Source organism: Manis pentadactyla, chromosome 18 (genome assembly GCF_030020395.1).
Source record: "Manis pentadactyla isolate mManPen7 chromosome 18, mManPen7.hap1, whole genome shotgun sequence".
In the NCBI taxonomy this organism is placed as follows: Eukaryota; Metazoa; Chordata; class Mammalia; order Pholidota; family Manidae; genus Manis; species Manis pentadactyla.
In genome coordinates, this window is record NC_080036.1 from 27562601 (window position 1) to 27584418 (window position 21818).

Here is a 21818-nt window from a genome sequence, read left to right on the forward strand (position 1 = left end):
CAGCGTCTTCAGTCGTCAGTTCTCTTGGGTCCAAATCCAATCATTCCTCAAGTTCTTCTTGCTGACATCCTTGACTCTGGCCAGGGAGAGCTTCGCAAAAATAGTCTCAGCATCAGAGCATTTCTGTTACCAAACCTTAAGCAAATAAGCATTTAAAGAAATCTTATTTTTAAGGTAGTAAATCTTGTGCTTCCATAGAAAATTTGAAAATACAGGAAAGTGTAAAGAAAGTAAACACTACCCATACTCTCACCAAATAGAAATTACTATCACTGTTCCGTACCTTTATGCATTTCCTTAAAGTCTTTCTGATTGTGCATATGTTCGTTAATATACTGTATTTTCAACATAGTCACACGCACACTGAACTTCGTATCCTTTTTCTTTTTCATCTGACATAACATTATGGCAAGCAAAAACTTTTTAAAAAGCGCTTAGGCTTTGCAAGCAAACATATGTTTTGCAGACATGTCTGTCAACCACCAGTAACCAACTGTAAGAACTCATGCTCTACCCAAAACAGAAATTGTGCCAGTCGGAGAGTCCTTTGATCAGCGTGCAATAAACCTAGCCAAAATATTGTAAATTTAAACAGACTAAAACTAAAGCTCAACCACTTGGAAAATTTTAAAAGACTCTCCTAAATTGCTGTTGGGTCAAGGAAGAAATAAAAAACATAGTGACAAATATTTTGAAAGCTCTGAAAACCAGAACATCACATAACCAAGCCTATGAGAGACAACTGGAGCTATTCTCCTAGCTTTAAATGCTTTTATTATTAAAAAGGGAGAGAGAAAAGGAATAAGCAAAGCATTAGCCTGAGATCTTAGGGAAAAAAGGGACGAAAAACAGCCTCTCAGGAAAATGGGAAGAAAAAAACAATAAAGATAAAAGCAGAAATAAATGAAGTAGAAAACAGAAACACAGTGAAATTAGCAAGTATATCCAAGAGCTGATGCTGTTTTTAAACACACAATTAAGTAGACTAACCTCTGGCAAATCTATCTGAGAAATAAAAGAGAGAAAAGAAAAAATAATAGGAATGAGAAAGGGGACATGGCAGCAGATAGATATTTTAAAGGAAGAATGCATGCACAGTAAGCTCCAACTTGAAGATCTCAAACAAATGCTTTTGTGAAAATGTATATGTGGTTAATTGAGGAAAACATTTGCGATTGATATCAAAGCATTGCCCCCTCTACCTAAAGAAGACCAAGATCCCAAGTGTTTTTGCTAGGTAATTATTTCAGATTTGATAATACTGATAACATTAAGCTATTCTGTGGCTTAGCAAAGGATGGAGAGCCCTCCAATTCATTCTCAAAGCAAAATAAGCCTGATATTAAACATGGCAAAGAAATCATATTCAAGGATGAAAGTGCTGTGTCGGGAATAGAATTCAATAATACATTAAACAAGTCGTCCACCATAACCCAGTGGAGCTAGGCAGGGAGAATCGTCAATATTAGGAAAGCTTAATATAGTAACTACGTCATGCTAATGGGTTAAAGAAGTAAAACCAGATTGATTCCAATATATGCAGGGGAAAACTGATTAAAATCGAACAACCATTTCTACCTAATCAATACATCAAGAAAGGAATAGAAAGGTGCATTCTTAGCATGATTAAGAATATCTATTTCAAACCAATAGCCAATGTATAATGAACTGTGAGACACTAGAAGCATCCCTGTTGAAACCAGGAACAAAATAAGGAAGCCTGCTATCACCACCACCATTTTAACATTGTTCTTAAAATTCTAGCCAACACAATAATCCTGAAACAGAAATAGAAGTAAACGTAACAGTATTTATAGTTTACTCTATGCCAAATATTGGACTAGAGGTTGACTTCCAAAGTTTAGAAAATTTTTTAAACAGTCTTAAAAAAATCCAACAGATTTGACCCCATTTAAAAAATTGCAATTGCTCTGTGCATTCTGAAAGATGATCGAGAGCCTTGGGGAAAAGATCTTATCGTAAGACACCTAAGGGTTAATATTTTTATTCAACCAAGGTCCTACATATTTTGGTGTTTAAAAATTAAACTTGAGAAGAAAGTGAACAGATGATATAATTAACAAATACGTTCCTCACCCAAAGAAATGCTGCAGGCTGAGCCCCACGAGGTCAGGGACCAGGTCAGTTTACTGCATAATTGATACTGTATTGAATGAATATTTCTTGAACAAATTAAGTGAATACAATGCAAGTTTGTAATAAAGTACGATGCCATTTTTTACCTTTTAAGTTAGCAAGAATTTTTTTCAAAGTTTATTTTGAAAAATTTCAATGTAGATTAAAGTTAATACTATAGTAAATCCTCATATACCCATGACTGAATATAACGAGATAACTAACATTTGCCATGTTTGCTTCATCTGTACATGCATGTCTTTTTTTCCTAAACCATTTTTTAAATGCATTTTTTTATTGAAGTGTAGTTGATGTACAGTATTATATTGGTTTCAAGTACACAGCATAGTGACTCAACGGTTATATATGTTATTAAATCCTCACCCCAACTAGTACAGTTGCTGTCAACACAGACATGTTAATAGAACTATTGATTATATTCTCTGTGCTGTACTTTCATCCCCATGACTAATTTATATTATGATTGAGATTTTGTGCTTCTTTATCCCCTTCACCTACCCACCACAGCCCCTCCCCCATGGTAACCACCAATCCCTTCTCAGTGTCTGTGAATCTGCTGACATTTTGTCCATTTTGTTTTGTTTTTAGATTCCACAAATGAGTGAACTCATATGGTATTTGTCTTTCTCCACCTGGCTTATTTCACTTAGCATAATATCCTCTAGGTCCACCTATCTTGTCTCAAATGGCAGGATTTATTTCTTCTTAGTGGCTGAATACCATTCCATTGTACATATATACCACATCTTCTTTATCCGGTCATCTATTGATGGACACTTTGGTTGCTTCCACATCTTGGCTAGTGTAAATAATGCAGTAATAAACACAGGGGTGTAGATGTGTCTTTTCAAATCAGATATTTTGTTTTCTTTGGGTAAATTCCTAAAAGTAGAGTTACTGGATTGTATGGTATTTCCATTTTTACTTTTTTGAGGAACCTCCCTATTGCTTTCCACAGTGGCTGCACCAATTTACATTCCCACCAACGGTGGAGGAGGGCTCCCTTTTCTCCACGTCCGCACCAACACTTGTTATTTCTTGTCTTTTGGATAGTGGCCAGTCTGGCTGGTGTGAGGTGATACCTCATTGTGGTTTTGATTTGTATTTCCCTGATGATCAGCGATGTGGAGCATCTTTTTATGTGCCTGTTGGCCCTCTGTATGTCTTCTTTGGAAAAATGTTCAGGTCCTCTGCCCATTTTTTAATCTGGTTATTTGTTTTTTTGGTGTTGAGGCATATGAGTCTTTTACATATTTTGGATGTCAATCCCTTTCCAAAACCATTCTGAAGTAAGTTGCAGAACATATCTCTTCTCTCCTGATTACTTAAGCTTGTAAATCCTAAGTCTCCCGGAATCTCCCTAAGTCTCTCCATCTGTGTGGAGGAATTTGGGAAGCTGCCCCACGCTGCTTCAAAAGTGTCTCTGTAGATTATGCTAGTCCTTGAAAAGGCATGCAGGAGTCACAGGCATGACCTTCTGATATGTAAGAAAAGAAAATGCACATTTATTATCAGGCCCAGTGCCAGGCGTTTTACTGACGGTCTCCTGTTTAATCCTCTCCACAATTGTATGAAGGAGGCATTATGCCCGTTTTTTTGGGAAATTGAAGTTCAAAGAGGTTAAGTAACTTGCCTACATTCACACACTAGCATTATCCAACCCAGGCTCATCTGACACCATTGAATCACACGTTTGCCTCTTTCCTTTATCCTCTCCCTGCATGAATGCATGAAGGCATTTCGTGGGCAGTGCGGACAATTTGGAAACAATCTGAATGTCCTTCAGTGCAGGCAAATGGTGATCTGTGCACTCATGTGAATGTTCTGTGTTTACGAACGTGGATTATTGATTGTGAGCATGCAACATGGAAAATTGTTTGTGGCACCCAGGTAAGGGAAAACACGGGACACCAGCTTGCACACACCATGATCAAAACCATGTGAAAAGCACATGTATGCAGAGGACCAGGAAGAAATACCCAAGAAGTGGTTGGGTTAGGGTGAAAAAGAGTATTAATTTTTTTCTCTTCCGTCCTTTTCAAACTCTTTACAGTGGGTGATTTTATTAATTTTATGATACAAATTTTTAATTAAAAACAATTTATACCCACTTTATAGTTTTAAAAGCTTATGGCATGGGAAGGCTCTGCTCTGCTTATTGCTATTTTATTTCCCAGTGCCCAGCCCCATGCCTGGCCTGGCATATTATGGACATAATAAATGTGCTGGCTGAGTGCCTGCTGGGAAACCTCTCAGAGGGGCTTGGCCCAGGGACGTGTTTGCAGAGAGCTTCCGCCAGCTGGTCTCTTGAGGAGCAAGCGCAGGCCAGGTGTGTGTCGTGGGGCGGTGTAATTGCAGGGTAAGCTCTTCTGGTCCAACCAGAAAGTCCCACTAAGGTGTAGGAGCCACTCTGGCTGTTCAGCATCACCAGGGCATTTATGCTAATGTCCACATAGAATAAACAAACTCTGGCTCAAACGGAAACAGATGTTATGTCATTCTGGGACTTTCAAAATTGATCATAAAGATAATATGGACAGTTATTTATTGAGTGCTTCCTAGAGGCCAAGCTAATGCATTTACAAAACCATTCCCTCATTTAATTTGCACAACAACTATTATCTCCATTTTGTATGTAAGGAAACTGAGGCACAGAGCAAAGAGGCTTGAGTTCCAGGGCCTGTCTTGGTTTTGCCAAGAACCTGACTCAGCAAAGCACAAGCCTTCTGAGCTTCAATGTCCTTGTCTATAAACAACAGCTGACATTAGTTGAGTGTTTACTGTGTGCCAGGCCCAACTGAGTGGAGAATGAGAAGCCACCTTCAACAAACTAACTGTATCTCTTCTCCAGGAGCCTCTGTGCCAGGGCTTTCCCCAGCACTTGTCCCAGGAGAATAAAGCCAGCTGGTTTTGTTTGTTGGGCTTGTTTTACTTCCCCAAGACCAAATCTTGGGAGCCACAGGTCACACTTCATCTCTCCTGGTTCTTATGCAGTGAGAGGCATCTTCAGTGGCCACGTCATTTGTTATTCCCTCTTGGGAAGCTCGTCAAAATGCATTTACCTCTGTCCAACCCCAAATCCACTGGGTCTGGGTAGGACTCATAGGTCTGCATCTTAAAATACCTTCCAGTGGTTCTAGTCTTGTTCAGGCCAACATGGGCCAACCATGAACTGTCAGAGTGGCCTTTTTCTTCCGCCATTAAACCTACAAATGGCTCAGGCTGCTATAAACCAAAGCCCATCTGGAAAGACCCAGCAGAGCTATGAACTTGGTTATGAATGTGGTGAAGTGTTGCAAATTTTGTGCTCTGTACTGAGCTCTTGGGAATTTGTCATTGACAGAATATTCTCTTCAGACCTCAGCTCTGTGGAGCTCAGCAGGCCACGTGTAGTTGAATGTCAATTCCAAGAACACTTAAGAAACTTAAATGTATTATTTTCTGTTTTTAAGAGAGAAAAGACACAGGCAAGATAACCATAGAAAATTAAATAACCCAAAAAGTGGCCATCAAAAATGCATGTTTGAAATATTAAGAATAGGGTAAACTTGAGGCTCTCTTACCTGTGCATAGAAGTTTCATCTAAGAGGAAAGATATACATCTGGACTTAAAATTCTTAAATTTATAAACACTGTCATACATACTTAGGCCAGTGCCACACAGAAGGACAGGTCATGGACTAATGCTGTTGTGCACCGTGTTAGTCAGTCGAGAGAAATTGAGAATGAGGTTTGGAAACGTTAATAGTTTGACGTTGCCATGACAACATCCAAGTGGATGCTCTGCAGCTGCACCTTGAACAGGGTGTGGACCAGTGTGGTTGTATCGACCTAGTGTGGCAGGTCGTAGGACCAGGAGCTGCCTGTAAGGTTAGTCCTTCAAGGGATTCAAATAAAACTCATCATCCACTGCAGACTGAGAAGCACTGGGCATGTTAAATGTGGTGAGCCTTTGCAGTGGGAGGTATGCTCTTAAGTTTAAGAGCTAGAAAGTACGAGAAAAGTTGGGGAAGAGGTGGAAAGAAATACGCCCCACCCCTCCAAATCCCAAGAGGCCAGTTTATGCAGAAGGGGGTTATGCACTCCAGCTGACCCCTCTATTTTGAGCCCTTCCACTTGTCCCGTAGGATTCATTTAAACCCTGCTCATGGGGCTTGTGGGAGGGATTGGTTCGTCCAGGGTGGAGTGAGTTGGTTAAAGAGATGGCCTTTGGAGCGCAGCCGGGCCTGGCCGTGGAGACTCGGGTGCGACCAGTTGGCATCTTTGATCCACCACCTTTCCTCCTCCTCACCTCCGAGTTTAGGAAACGGGAATGACGTACCTCCTGGAAGGATTTCAGTCAAGCTAGAAATGAGACAATACACCCCAAGGGCTCACCGTCTGCTCTTGGAGAAGGGAGGGTTCTTTGTGTTGTTTTGTCTCTGTAATTTGAAAAAGTGGATTGCATTGTGGGTCTGCAGGAAGTTGCCGGCTGCCCTTCCTGTTTCCGAGCTCGTGTGTGTGTGTGTGTGTGTGTGTGTGTGTGTTGCGCCCATGGTGGTGGTGATGGTGGTGATGGTGGTGGAGTTGTCAGGAAACAGCCCTCAGTTTCCTGCTGATTAATTCAGTTCCTGGAGGGCCTCCCTAGCAGTGAGGGAGGCCCGGCCTCCTGCCTCACTGGCTCATTCTCCTGCACCTTCCTAAGAGGACTGCTCGCCCTCCTGCTACCTTTAAGCCCAAGATACCCTCCCAGGCCTGGGTTTGTTCTGGCCATGGGTGGGGTGCCCAGGTTCCAGCCGCCTCGGGTTTGGCCTGCAGGTGCGTTTCCTTTGTGCACCTCACCTGGCGCCATGAGGACTTGGCTCCTCCATGTCACTCCCCAGGTGGGGCCAAAGCAGTTTTGATCACCTAAACTTAAGCCCTTGGAAATGCTGCTGCCGGGGTCCTCTGCCCCGTCAGAGAAGGAGGCCAGATGGTGGGGGCTCCAGGAAGGAGCAGATACCAGGGCTGCAGACCCCAACAGCAGGTGGAAGGGGCCCTGGCAGGAGGGAGAGGTCAGTGTAGTGTTGGGATTCGGGTATCCCTGACCTGCACCCTGACGCAGAGAAGGGGAGCACTGCTTGGGGGGAGTGTGCAGGCCTATGGTCTTGGTGTTTGGAGGACCCACCTGGCCACTTTATTTTGAGAGTCAGCGACCACATGGTGGTCCTTTGAATGGTGTGAGGGCCACAACACAAAGCCATGGGTTTGGGCTCCCTGACTGCAGGGTGTCAGTGATGAGCTGAAGCTTCCTGCTTCGACCCCTGGGTTCCCACAGAACTGGCATCTTCACTCCACACAGGGGAGCCCAGCTGCTCCAGGATGTAGCCCCTGAGGCCTCCCTCAGCCCCAGTTAGTGCAGCAGGCGGTCTCCCTGGATGGGGTGCATTATCAGCCTGGCTTTCCAGCCTCAGCACAACCCATGCTTCTTGCACACAGGGACAGGTCAGGCCCACACGGCCTAGTGCATGGCAGAGCCGCACAGCTCCTCACACAGTTCGCCCGAGTCCACCTGGCTCTTTGCCGGGGTGGGAAACCCTGTTTTTGCTAATACCTGGTGGCTGAGTCAACAACGCCCGGATGCGTATTTGGTTAGCAAATAGGAGCAGCAGCTGGAGCTGGCCCACTGCCTTCCTAGCAAAAATGCCCTCTAAAAAGGTCAGCGAGGACCGGCTGCATCATTTAAGGGGCCTGGTGCAAAAGGAAAACGTGGCCCATGAAAGAAAATGAGTTGGAATCCAAGATGGCAGCGGCCAAGCTGATGGAACCTGCATGGGGCCCGCGCGGGGCAGCCCTGCCTGCAAGGGCCTGACGCATTGGGGTGCCAACACCAGGCTTCTCTTTGGTGACACGGACTCTACATGCCCACTGGCTGCAGGTGCCAATCCGCCCTCCGCCCACCCTGCCCTGCGAGCAGCTTTTCTCGAGGGTTGGAGTGACCTCCGCGCCAGCTTTTTCTTCTCTGCCCCGTTTCCCCCTTTGTAACCTCGGAAAACTCGGAGACCCTCCGACCCTCCACGGCTCCTCCATGCCTTCCTCCCCTGCGCCCCTGCCGCCCTCCCCCAGACCCCGCTTCCGCTTCTCTCTGCCCCTTCCCATCGCTTTTGCCCCCTCCCATGTCTCCCACCCGCTCGTCGGGCGCCCGTTTGACCGTGATGCCCCTCTGAGGGCCTCTGGCCAGCGTGCCCCTCGCATTTCCAAGGCCTCCCTGAAGGGGCTCGGGCGAGCACCTTCCCGGACCACGGCCGTCCCTCCCGTGGCCCCTGGCTGGTCCAGATGGTCTCTGCCCCCTGGGAGCCTGCAGTGAATGCTCATTGTTAGCATTCGGCCCTCGCAGTGTCCTCCCCCACTCAGCTGTCGGCCCTCCCGCCCCAGTGCAAAGAACGCCCGCATGTGCTTCCTGGTGGTCCCGCCTGGGCTCTGGTGGCCACCTGGGTCCCAGAGGCCTAGGGCTGGGGGCGGGGCACGTGAAGGTGCAGCAGGTAAGCCCGGGGGCCATGGCCTGGCCCGGCCCTCCACACCCTCTCCGCACAGTAACCAGAGGGTTTTCAGAACAGCCACCTGGTTACTAGACTTCCTGGTCTAAAACCCTCCTCTGGCTTTCTGATGCCTGAAAACGGCATCCAGACCCTCGGGTGACCTCCAAGGGCCTGTCCTGGAGAGGCAGGCAGCCTCGGGTTGCCGCAGTGACACAAGCCACGCCTGGAAGAATGCAGGAGGTCTGGGAAGGTGGAGAGGAGAGGAACGGTACAAGGAAGGGGTGGCTCAGAGCACCGGCGGGAAGCAGAAACTGGGACTGGCTGTGGGGAGAGGGCTTTGGGCAGCAGGCCTGGCCCGCTCAGCTCTGACTCGGTCCCTTACCTTAGGAGGTGGTACTCAACCCTGCTGCACATTTGAATCACCCAACGGGCTTTTAAAAATTACAAGAGTCTCAGGGTGAGCCCCTCCTGGTGTTTGCGTCGGCTCCCCGAGGGCCACGTGTCTGGGAATCCCATGTGAGCTCCTTAGGAAGGTGTCTGGCCTCACCCACAGCAGGAACATACCGGGACTTTTCTCTGTTGACGGCTGCCTTGCGCCATCAGCCCCAAGCCTCTGGCCAGAATGAACTAAGGGAGCGCTAAGCAGAGATGGGGTCTCTGGAGAGCCGGAAGGGACCAGCAGAGTGGGAACTGAGGCCTGATCACCAGTGAGTACCAGTAATTAACTACAGGCAGCAGAGCCCGGCGTTTGGGGCTTTCACCCCCGCTGGCTAGGATGAACAAAGGCTGCCCTGGAACGTTGTAGCTGACGTGATCTCCAGCAGCTGCCCGTGATTCTGGCTGTTAGAGCATCTTCAGCCTCTGGATCCTCACTCTCTAGACCCTGTTCCCTGACCTTCAAGTGTGGCATACCAGGATCTGTGCTTGAAGATGCGGGGGGGCAGGGCTGAGCTCTACCCAGGTACTGACTGGCCCTCAGCCCTCGGGCAGTGGGGCTGGGCAGGGCCAGAGCAGCCAGTGGCCATGGCTGGTTTTGAACAGCCTTGCCTGTGTTCCCCAGTGTAAGGTCCAATGTCATTTTCTGTGTGCCATGCAGACTGGGAAGCACGGCAGCAGTCCATCCGTGCATCACGAGCACATCACTTCCTGGGTTGGGCGGGTTGAGTAACGAACCAAAGATGGACCCAGCAAATGCAGGGAACAAGTCACAACTCACCTGCGTGCTCTTGTTTCCTGGCAACTTTTTATTTTGAAAATGTGAAGCCTAATAGAAAAGCTAAGAACCTTCATGTAGATTCACTGGTTGAATGTTCGTTTTGCCACATTTGCTTTACCTTGCCCTCTTTCAGTTGGTTTTGCTGAATCGTTTGAAAGTCAGTTACAGGCAGCATGATGCCTCACCCCTAAACACTTGGGCAGGTATTTTAGGAGCAAGGACTTTTCCCTGGGTTACTGCAACGCTATCATCATTCCTAAGAAATTACATTATTCAATAATACCTAGTATACAGTCCTACTCATGCAATCCCAATTGTCCTCCAAAAATGGTTTTTAGGCTCTTTTCCTGATTCAAAAAGGCTCATGCATTGCATGTGGTTATTATGTTTCTTTAGCTTCTTTTAATCTAGAAAAGTCCCCCAGCTTTGTGTGTCTAGAAAGAGTCTAGGCTGGCCAGCTGTCTTGTAGAATGTCTGATTGAGTCTGGTCAGGTTAAGTTTGCATGGTTTTGAAACTGGCCTGATAATTGCTACATTGTGTCTATAAAAGACCTAAGGCAGAGGGTACAGTTGAGGGTATCTCCTGTGTCCTCTACCCCTGCGTGAGTCATGGAATGTCCTGTCCAGCCACCCAGAAAAAGAGATGGCTTTAGTAACATTGCATTATCTTTATAAAATGTTTCAGCTGCCTATGATTATTTCACGTGATCCACAGCAGGCCTGCCTGGTTGGGCAGGGGTTCTCTTCATAGAGTGGATCAGAGTCTGAGAGGCTGAGTCTGTGTCCAGGTCCACGCCTTAGGCAGAACTGGACCAGAGCCCAGCCCCTCTGACCCACCTCAGGGTTCCTGCACCTTCTGCCCTATGGTGACGCCCCCCGCCCCCCAGGAGACCGGGCAGAGCTGATGCCTTTGCTGCGCTTGCCCCAGGACTGGGTGAGCTACGAGGTGGTGTCACCAAACCTCAGCTCTGGACCCAGCACCTGCGCTCCTGAGTGCTGGACTGAGAATACTGAATGTCCTCAAATACGATGTGACCTTTCTTGATGACTGAGCCGTGGTCCGAGTTTAGGTGTTGGAGTTGCTCGCCCTACCCTGCATGGCCCCAGGCTGCCGTCTAGTAGTTTTCATGCTGCGCCCTCGCCATCAGCTGTCACAGCCTCCAGCCGTGGCCCCCCTGCCGCCTCCCTGGTCCTCCTGACATACTGCTTGCGTCTGCTGTGGGCTGGGAAGCCAGATGGTCAGAAGGCCGCGAGTGAGGGGTTCCATCCCTTGGTGGGAAGTGACTGTGACGCCGAAGGCTCCCCGTAGAGGCACCCCCATCACATTTGCTGCTGGGCCGTCTGAGCTCCTTGGTAGAGTCCGCAGTTCTCTATTCTTGGGCGAATTTGAGGTTGCCAGGGAAAAGACCGCTGGACAAGTGGGGTATTGCTGTTACGTGTTTCAAGTTCAAAAGGCCTAGAAAAGACCAGGACATACAGAAGTGGCTGGTGAGAACGACCAGTGGCCGGGATGCCTAAGCTCGGGCTGGGGCGTAACGATGGGCCCCAGGGCTCAGACTGGCGTGCTCCACCCTCCCTGCACAGAGATCATGCTGCCCTCACCTAAACAGGCGGTGCTGATACCCACCTGGGGTTCCCTTGTCTCCCAGGGAGGGGTCCCTGGCGCTTCCGATCTTGTTAAAGCCTCATGCCAATATTCTGCAGGCTTCTTCCCCCAAGGAACTTTCTCTCCATTCTGTTCCTCTTGATTGTGTCACTTGGACAGGAGCCCACTGAATTCTGTTCTTTCTCAAAGAAATTTCTCTTCTCTTAAGCCCATAAGCGTCGTGTCCTTTCCGTTTCTCAGCCAAGTACTGCAAGGACTCGAGAGCAATCACAATTTAACTTAACAGTAACTTTTTTTGCCAGTCCTTTTTGCCTATTTGCTTTTCATTTCATTTTTTTATCAAAATAATCCATATGCATCTTTTTAAAAATATCAAACAAAGAAGGACGATGATAAAGCAGCAGGCCCCACCCACCTCCCTGGAGACTCCAGCCTTCCAGACCCAGAACTGTTTTCGATTCTTTTACTTTTTCCTTGCTGTTATTCACATCTGCAATTTGAAAGGACATATTTATCCTTGATTTGCTTCTTGATTTAGCAATTTTGGACATTATCTGTTGCTTCCATATCCTTGCTTTCCCTGTTAATATCGCTCTATCTCAATTTGGGATTAAATCTGCAGTGTAAATGCTGTTCACCCCCGAGCCTAACACTGAGTTCATTATTCTCAGTGGCTTAGTTTTCCCTGCATCTGATTCTGATTCTTGCCAATACACCCAAAGATCCAATCTCTGTTAGTTCATTATCAATTCTATTTTTCCTCCCTAGACACTGGGGTAGTCTCACCAGTGAAATTCTTTAAAGCTTTTTCAGAACAAATGAAAATTTAGTTCATTTTTATGCATTAAAATAATTGCATGCCACCTCCTCTGAAAAAGCTTCCCTGACCCCCACGTCCTCAGGCCCCCACAGTCCCAGTTCTTGTACTCTCCTGTTTTCTTGCCTGCTGCCCCTCCCCTGCAAGTTTTTGCAGGCAAGGCTGGGGGTCTCGTTTCCTACTCTCTCCCTAGGGGTGCACAGCAACTGGCTGCCACATAGGAGGTGCTCAATAAATATCATTGGAATTTGCAGTTGCAGGATTGACAGGAATGATGATATGCTCTAGGTAGTTGGATGAAATTTCCAACCTGCACTCCCTTGCATATTCCAAGTGCCTCTTTTCTTGGCTTCCCTGTTGGAGTTTGGAGGCCCTTCCGGGCCTCTTCCAATAACAACAGCTTTTCCCAAATGAAGTCAGCAAAGGCAGGGTATTCTTTCCCAGATCTGAGGTGCACCCCACCCCACCCCACCCAGTTTGGCCTCGAGTGTCTCAAAGCCTCAGATTGGTCCTTGTCATTTTATGATCCCAACCCCCGCCACTGAGCTCGCAAGGACAGATTGCTCAATAGACGAGTAAGGTTGAGACTTGCTCAGTCAATCAATCAATAAACCAATCAGTCTTCCTCCGTCAGCTTCTCTGTTCCCAGGCATTTCTCATTATCCAGCTTTTAGATGATCAGAAGGAAAAAGAAACCTCTGCATTAAGGTGACCCCATTTCAGGCTTCATTGTGACTCACTGAGTACCGAAAGAGAGGAAGAGCAAAAGAAAGACAAAGAAGGGGGGAACCAGGGACATTCACCTGTGGTCTCCGAGGGACATGCCAGAGACATTCAGTCACTAGGCTGAGGGCCGCACACGGGCAGTACACAGCTTTTCCCAGGAGCCTAGCGCCGGGCCCGGCCGTGACTAACGTCTGACTGCGGGAAGGAGGAAAGGACAGCAGTCCAGAATCCAGGCCTGCGGGGTTCCCCAGAGACCTGTATATTGTGCCGCCTTGGGGTCTTGGCTAACTCAGAAAAGTGGTGATCTGTGACGTGACGACAAACCTCAGTGTCCACAGAGTTCCCTCCCTTGTAAGGACACTGACCCACCAGTTGTCAGCCATTGAAAGGACTCACTCACTCTCTCAGCCTCCTGGAATGGGGGCCCGGCCTGAGCAGGCAGCCAGGCTTCCTTGGAGCAGTCCCTGGGGAGGACACCCCGTCCCAGGCCCATTAGAGCGTCACCCATACTCAGGTACTGGAAACTGAGTGGACGCAGCCCGCGCTGGCCTCTGGGCTGCCTTCCTCGGGGGGCCCCGCCACTGCGCTCCCTCCTACCTGGCTGCCAGCCGGGGCCGCGCCGGGAGGGCCGCGCACGGGGTCACCTGCGGCCCCAGCTGAATGGGAGGAAGCTCTGGCCAGGGCCCACCGGCCCTGAAAGGAAGCTGATGGCCGCCGGCCTTGCCCCTGCACCCCGAAAGGGGTACTGAGTTTTAGGGGAAGCCTTTAAAGCAGCTCTTTGATGCTCCTCCAGTGGAAATGCATTTATTTCTTTGTATTTTTAGGAATTAACTTGCAGTTCTCAGCCTCCCCCTCCTTCCCTTTCTCCCCAGAAAGGAGAGAAGGAGAGAAGAAAGGGTCTGTCTCGTCACTGACGGGCGCCTCCTGTGAAGGAGGGTCACTGCCTCGCCCGCTCCTTTCAAGCGCTCCTCTCTGCCACGCTGCATCCGCGCTGGAACATTCTCCCTTTCAAAGCTCCCCTCTTTCTCTTCCTTTGTGTCTCTGCTCTCCTCCCTTCTCTGCCTGCCTTTCCGTCTCCCTCGGGGGGATCACTCTCTGCTCCCTCTCTTTTTCCCCTTTTGCTTTTCTATTCAGTTCCTTTTTTTTCTTTTTTTCCTTTTTTCTTTTTGTTTTTGAATAGTGCTTCTATATCCACGGGATGGGACCGGTGGAGAAGTCGGTTTATTTGAGCGGGGAGAATGTGCATGTTTTCATTTTTCTCCGTTGCTCTGAATGTGTTAAAAATCAGTGTGGATGCTGTTTCTCCAGGCTCCCACTTTGAGAGGGAAGGGTGTTGGGGAAGGGTCTCCGCCAGACGAGAGGGAGCCGTGCACCCCAGGTCAGGCAGCTCTTGTTGAGAAATCCTGCCCTGGTCACCAAGGGCGGTTGACTAAAGGCCTGCAGGCATCAGACATGGCCCCGGGGACGTTCTGCCTTTCTGCCTGGCCCCAGGGTGGACCTTGATGTGAGGGTGAAGATCAGAGGTGGACACAGATCCCCCAAACCTCCCTCCTCTGTGAGAGCCTGGCCTTCCTGGCAGGTGGAAGTGTGGGAACACGTATGGAGGTGGGGTGCAAGGAAGAAGGTCAGGTTCACACACAGCACCACAGTCGCGAGCATGTCCCCGTCCGCCAGGGCGAGGGGCACAGTATCAGATGGACCCAGGGTCCTTGAGAGGAGACTGGAAAACTGCAACAGTGGAAGGGAGGCCAGGAGGGGTGGATGGCCAGCAGTCCTTGGAGTTTAGACCGGTGATGACTGATAGAAGGTTTGACGTGTAGGAATCGTTGCAGGGCTGGGACAGAAGTGTAGGTCTGGTGACATCAGCAGAGGTGGGAGTCGAGGCCATGGGAGGAGGACTTCTCCGAGGGAGCCCCCTAGGACAAGAAGGCAGAGGCCAAGGCCTGAGCGGAGGCCACTGGGTGAAGGAGGCCAAGGGAGCAGGAATGGAGGGCAGCAGTGAGTGGCTTAGAGCCGGGGAGGGCAGCAGATCTGCTTCCGGCTCAGGGGGAGCCCCGAATCTAAGCCTCTGTTTGGAAGGGCCTACCTGTGACCTTCGAGAGGACAGTTAGCTTCAGTGGAGGGGACAGAGAGCGGGGTTCCAGGACGATGTGGGAACTGACTCCCTGTTGGGGTGGAGAGAAGGCAAGAAATGGGGCCCTGCAGGCATGATGCAGAGACTGGGCCTGAGGCATGGGGGCCGTGTCTTCCCTGCAGAGGGTGGGTCTCAGGCTGCAGGTCTGGAAGCCCCTTTGCACCTCCTCAGAGCACAGGGGAAAGGGCCGGCTCTGCACCTCCAGGAGCCCCAGGAAGGCCTAGGACACCTGGGGGGACACTGGGGGCTTTGGGTGACGTGGAGCAAGGGGTCCAGGCCAGAGTTCGCTGGCACGAGCCACCAGGCCTGGAGGTCTGGCTGGTGAGAGCCTTCCAAGGTCAAGCCGTGTATCTCCTTCCTCCGCCACACCCAGCACAGCTGGACCTTGTAGGCAATTCCTAAGTGTTCGTTGAAGTGTGAATTGCATCTGTCTTTAGCAGGTGTGGGATGGTTACAGCACAGGGCACAGCCAAGTGCTATGTAAATTAGAAAGCCCCGTGCAAAGAAGGACCCCATCCCCTGAGCCCCCAGGGAACAGGGCATGGCAGGAAGGGGTGGTGTCCTCCTCAAGGAAGGCTGGGGCTCTGGAGGAAGGAACGAGTCAGGACGGAACACAAGCAGGAGCGGGCGGGGACCAAGCTGTACAGCAAGACAAGTGAGCAGCCGATTGGTGGTGACTGGAGCTCAGGTGGAGGACGCACCTCGGGGAGGTGGAGCTGAAGCCCCCAAAGGTAGTTTATTTAGCAGACATGTGTCAAGTACCTACTGTGTCCAAGTTCATGGATGACACATGCTTCAGAGGAGGAGGGCCTGGGGTTCCGAAAGGCTGGGAAGAGGCTGTGTCTTCCCTCTGGGTCCGGGTGACTGGGTCACAGTGAGCTGTGGGTAACAGTGTGGCTCTCTGAGGACATCGGGGATCGGTCCAGGGAAGGGATGGAGATGCCCGGGAGCAGGTGCCATCCCTGCAGGAGGGATCCAAGATGGCCAGGTAGGGAATGCCACCACTGCTCTTCCCAGCCCTGCCTGCCTCTCGGGACACCTGCTGGGAGCCCTGGTGCCTGCCAGGGCAGGTCTGGCTGCCCGTCAGGTTTTTCCAGTTTGGGCAAGAACATCTCCTTATGCTCCATTAAGGCGCCACAGCCTGGAGATGAAAGGGAGCAGGTCCTGGCAGGGGGATGAGGGTCTGAATTTGTGAACAGGTTCAGGGGCAGACACGCCTCCAGTTCCAGAGTGGCAGAGGACCTGGTGGTCAGTCCCCTCCAGTGACAGGCATCAGGGAACAGGCCCCTCCAGTAACCAGCAGTGTGGCCCCAGGCAAGGTACCGAGTGCTGCTGACAGTAGCAAACAGGCAGGGCCGGGCTCTGCTGCAAGCACTTGGCACATTTTAGCTCCTGAGGCAGGTGTCCTCAGTGGTGCACACCCCCACCTGAGTGCAGAGGAGGGATTTGAACTCAGGCCTTGAGACTCCAAAGGCTCTGCTCTGAACTAGTGCTTCTCAACTGATGTCTTAATTTATTATGATTTCTGGTCCTCACAGACCGATACCTTATCAACCCTGCCTGCAAGTCACAGTGATGTCAAATTGCTATAAAAATTTCTAAATGCTGTCCTGCACGTGGCAGCAGGCACCAGGGGCCCTGCTCTAAAGGCTTTTCTGTGCCTTAATTTCCTTATTTGTAGAACGGGTGTGATGCCACTAGTACCAGCCATACAGCGAGTGGCCAGTATTAAGTCAGGTAATGATATTGCACCTGATGTGGGCACAGGCTGGTGCTGGAGCTCCTGGGACAGCCATCCAATCCACCAACATCAGGATTTTGCCTGTCAAACGGGAATAAGAGCACTGCCCACATGGGTGCCACCCCTGCGAGGCCAGCTCAGAACCCAACAGAGAGGGTCCAGTGGCAGCGTCCCTGGGATGGGCTTTGTAAACTGAAGGGGGCTGTGCCCTCATGAGTGGCCTTGTTCGTTCTCCTGCCTTTCTGAGTCCTAGAAGAGCTTGTGTTTCATCCTGCACTTTGGCACCCAGATCCTGGGGCGTTTTGGGGGAAAGACTCCACCACGCCTGCTGGAGGCAGCCCCACGTGCTCTTCGGCCGGTACACTGCCCCGCCAGTCCCTGCACAGCGCAGGGAGGAAGGGGACCCTTGCTCTTGGCCCCTTCACATGTGAGCGTCCATGGTTTTCACACAAGAAACTTCCTGGGCATGTCAGTGTCTAGGAGTTGGGACCAGTGTGGGGGGTCTCATTCGCCTCATTCTCAGAGTCTCCCTGTCACACTGTGACCCATGGAGGCTGTGTGCTGGAGGCGGGTCATCGAGCTGGTCAGAGACAGGCAGTGCCCAGTGATCCCAGACTGCAGTCTGGTGAGTGGAGTCAGGTCTGTAATTCATTTAGGAATTTGGTCTTCTGCACCGCCTTGATGAGTTGTGAAATTCCAGCGTCTGTGGCAAGGGCCTCTACACCAGGTCCACCAGGAGAGGCCTTCCCACCTCTCCAGGGCTCCTCTCTGGATCCAGGATCCCAGGGGACCCTCCTGGCCCGACAGGCACTGGGGTCAGGAGCCCCCAACCGCAGGCAGCCCAGGGCCTCCTTTGCGGGCCAAGAACTTTCAGCCAGAACCTTCTCTGAGACCAGTTTCATTTCCAGCCTCTCTCCCCTTGCACCTGATTTGTTTACTTTTTCTCCCTCAAAATAGCAGCTGTTTTTCTAAGTGTCATGCTCTTACGACTCTTCATGGGATCTTTAAGAGGTATTTGTAGTGATAATAAGAATACGAATACCAAATATTTCAGGGCCTCAGGTGAGTCACGTTGCGTGCGTACATATACTGCAGTGGTAAAAGCAAGAGATGACCATTTATCAAGTGCCAGCCCCCATGCCAAGTACTGCCACTCCCATTATTTAATCTTCTCTGATGTCCCGTGGTATAGGCAGCTGTTGACCCAATTTCACAATCGAGGAAACTGAGGCTCTGAGAGTTGAAGCGACTGGCCCAGGGCCATGCAGCCAGGAAGTGGCCTGCTGACTCCAGGGTCTCCTGCTGCCCTCCGCCCAGGGGCGCCCCCCTGCACTCCCTGCGGGGCCTCAGAGCCCACAGCTGTCCCCATAGCAGTGAGAATGGTGAGGAAGCCCTCCATTGGGACCACAGACACCTCTAGTGAAAGCCAAGCATTTGCCTGCTGTCACCTCCGCTGAAATCATGTTGACCCTTAGCTCACAAACCACACGCATGAATTTTAGCACCTGGACACCCGTGGCCCGGAGCTCCCCACTCGGCAGCTGAGGTCTGAAGTGCTGAATGTCGTCTCTGGTGATCCAAACAGGAGAGGAAAGCCACTCCGGGCTGTGCTGGCCCCTCGGGTACCTTCTCTGGGGACCTGCCCTCCAGTCCTCCCACCTCCTGCAGCCTGCAGATGAGGGGCCCCCTTTCCTCTCCCCATTAGGTCCTGGTAATATACAGACCACCCTCCACAGTGCCTGGCAGGGACACCCCCATACCGAGGCTCCAGCCTCCCCCTCCTGCCTTCTCTGCCCCAGTCTCTCCCCTGAACCTCTTATCTCCCGACTGCATTGTGGCCTCCCCCACCCCAGCTAGATGGCAGGGGTCCTCAAGCGTGCATGGGTCCTGTCCCTTAACTCACTGTACAAAAGTGTCATTTGTCGGGTGACCAAGAATGGGTTTGCATGCTGTCCTGCTTGCCACTGACGATAGCCTGTGTGGGTGGCCTGTGTCTGACGTCTGCATGTGTACACGATTAGCCCGAGTGTATCCCCAGCTGTCCCTGCCTCCAGGAGATATATGGAGGCTTACGTGAATGAGAGAGGCACTCTTTACTTCTCTCCTGGCACAAATCCATCCTCAAATTGGGTGTGTGGGTGACTGCAAAATAAATGTTGATTATGGCATCGGCTCCAGGAGGCAGCCCTGCCAGGGGCTCTGCTGGGAAGGAGGGAGAGCGCCGTGTGCCAGGCCACACGTGCCGCCCATCCTCGCCCCCAGCACCTTCCCCACCCCTGCTCTTCTGTCCCCCAGCGGCCCTTCTCCAGCCTGGGCGGACCCTCCTCCTCTCTCACCACCTCTGCTGGGTGGGCCTTCCTGGCCAGCTTCTCCAGCACTCGGCCCCCCAGCCCCTCAGCCCCACCTTTGTGGGCTCGAGCGCCAGGGCCCTGCTCACCGGGTCATGAGCTCTGTGAGACTCCTTGCAGCTCTGCCAAGCAGGAACCACCGTCCCACACCGCAGGCCAGGAGACTGAGGCCCGTGAGGGGTTGGCGGACAGTGCAGCCCAGGCTGGGTCTGGCTGCCTCCCCAAGGGCCGGTTTGCATGGAAGAACATTTCTGATCCCTTAAGTTTAGAATGAAAAAAAAAGCAAGCTTCCCCTTCCGTGGTACCCCGCACACTTAGTGCTTATTTCCTGTCTGGTACTTCGCCCCTTGCCGCGTGGGTATTAGTCTTGTCTTTCTGACCAAATCGTGAGGCGGCTGAGGGTGGGGATCTCTGTGTCCCGCCAGCAGCCAGGACCAGCCTGGCTCGGGAGTGGCTGATGATATGAAGGAGAAGAGCCGTGGCTCCCAAGAACCGTCCTTCCGGCACCCCTGCCTTGTTATCACACGTGACTTCCCTCCTTTACCCTAAAGGCACAAGCGTCCACGTTAGACCCAAGAAAGAAACCCCAACTCCAGCTATTATTTGGTATGTCTGGTGACTTCAGCAAGTCCCTCAACTCCTCTGTGCCTCGGTTCCCTCCTCTGTAAAGTGGGTATTGATGTCAGGGTTCCATGCTCTGTCTGTGTGATCTCATCAGGTACAAGCCTGACCTGAGGGGATGTCTAAATACATTCACTGTCTCCATCTTTCAGATGAGGAAACAGTCCCAGTGAGGCTGAGGAACTGGCCTAGGGCCACACAGCTTATGAGTGGCAGAGGTGGGGTGCAGGCCAGGCCTGCCAGCCTGGGAGCCAGGCTCCTGTGCCCTCTGTTTGTCTACAGAGCCAGGTGCTGGCCTTCTCTGTTCCCACTCACCATCTGCTACAACCCGGCTCTCCATCCCCAGGCCCTGCTCCTGGAGTTCCTCGGTGCTAAGCGGCCTTCCCAGGCAGAAGCAGAGCTGTCACACCATCAGCTCCTCTGTGGGCTCGGCAGGCCCGGGCCCTGGGACAGGCCTTGCCCGCCGCGCCCGGCAGGGCAGGCCGGGAGCTTTTCTGAGGGGCCTTTGGCTCCCAGGGCTTAGAGGAACAATACCCGGGGCCTCCTCTGGGGCCCAGCAGTGCACCACGAGCCTGCGGGGCTCCTGAAGGTCCAGGGCCCCTTTCTGCTCCACGTGACCTTTGTCTTCCAGAGGATTTGACACCATTTTCCACCAGCCCACCTGTTCTCTCTCTCACTTTGAGATGCTGGGGCCGCAGCCGGAGTCTGCTTGCTTTATTTTCTATGGTAAATCCCTTTGTTTCTCCTGCCGTTTCTAATCACTCCAGATTAAACACAGACATGTAGGAGGCAGGGGTTGGGGAGGCTGGCAGGGCCAGGCGTTGGGGTGACCCTCCTCTCCTGGGAACACTGGAAAAAGGGAAGTAAAAAGCTGTGACATGATTGCAATGGCTCAAGTCCCACCTTTACCTTTTACTAGTTGTGTAACTTGGACAAGTAGTCACTTTTCCAAGCCTCAGGTTGCCCATTTGTAAGATGAAAGTTGAAATGCCCGTGTCCCTATCATGTGTCTGGTCCATAATAGAAGCTCAGTAAACAATAGTGAAAAGGAAATTGGAAAGAGCTGCCAGCACTGACTTCTGCCTGACACGGCGGAGACCCGGACGTGCGTAGGAGAGAGCGGGTCCTCGCTGTTCTCTGGGGCCGATTAGATCCTGGTGGAGTGTGTTTGGAAGAATGGGCCAATCTCAGCATCCCGTTTGGACTGAGAGGGCACTGGGCACCCACTGGGTGCCATGGCCTGGGGCCAGGCCGTGTCTCCTCCTCACAGGGCGAGGGGGTGCCTGGAGGGGCAGTGGGGCTTCCCCGAACTGCCGTCCGTTCCTGCTGGAGCCCTGTTATGAGGGATTCTGGGTCTGCCTCACCCCAAGGCCCAGGTCCTGCCCTTGCCTCATCCTGTCGGGCCCCCCCGTGAGCCCTCGGCCCCTGGACACCCCCCAGCTGCGTTTCCTCCCTCCCTTCCGCAGGTGAGGTTCGGGGAGAGCCTGGCTGGCGGCGGGCCGGGGCGCCCCTCTGGGCTCTGGCTGTTGACTTGGGAGGTGGCCCGGAGGCCTGGGTCTGTGCTGGCGGAGCTGGGGTGATGAAATGGGCTTTTTTCCTGTTCTTCCTTTTTTTTTTTAAGTGAAAGATAAATGTCGCCTGAGATGACAAGAGAACATTGAAGGAGATGAAAGAGTGAAAGGGAGGGACCAGAGGCACATGACGGGGGGCTGGGCCGTAGCTGCGGATGGAAGAGGAAGGGGAGAGGGGAAGGCAGGACCAGGGCAGAGCGGAGGAGGGGGTTGCCACGGAAACGGGAGGGGAGGCTGAGGGCGGGGCTGGCGGGCGGGGCCAGGGGACGGCAGCCCTGAGGGTCCCCCAAGGCTGCACCAGGCTCCTCTGTGGGGAAACAGGTCTGGGGAAGATGATGGCCCCGAAATCTCATCCCCACCCAGAGCAGGCAGGGTGGGGAGGTG

At 51.6% G+C, this 21818-nt stretch overlaps 1 protein-coding gene across 9 annotated transcripts in view; it reads left to right on the forward strand.

Annotated features, from left to right (window-relative positions):
• The window catches only part of ZNF710 (zinc finger protein 710), a 62941-nt gene that overhangs the window by 20250 nt on the left and 20873 nt on the right, over positions 1-21818 (forward strand). The window contains exon 1 of one of the 9 annotated variants that reach the window (XM_057494878.1): positions 15766-15884. The exons of the other annotated variants lie outside the window; for them this stretch is intronic. The gene's annotated coding sequence lies outside the window, so the exon portion shown is untranslated. Of the gene's footprint in view, positions 1-15765; positions 15885-21818 lie in introns of those variants that run through there. 9 annotated transcript variants of the gene reach the window in all.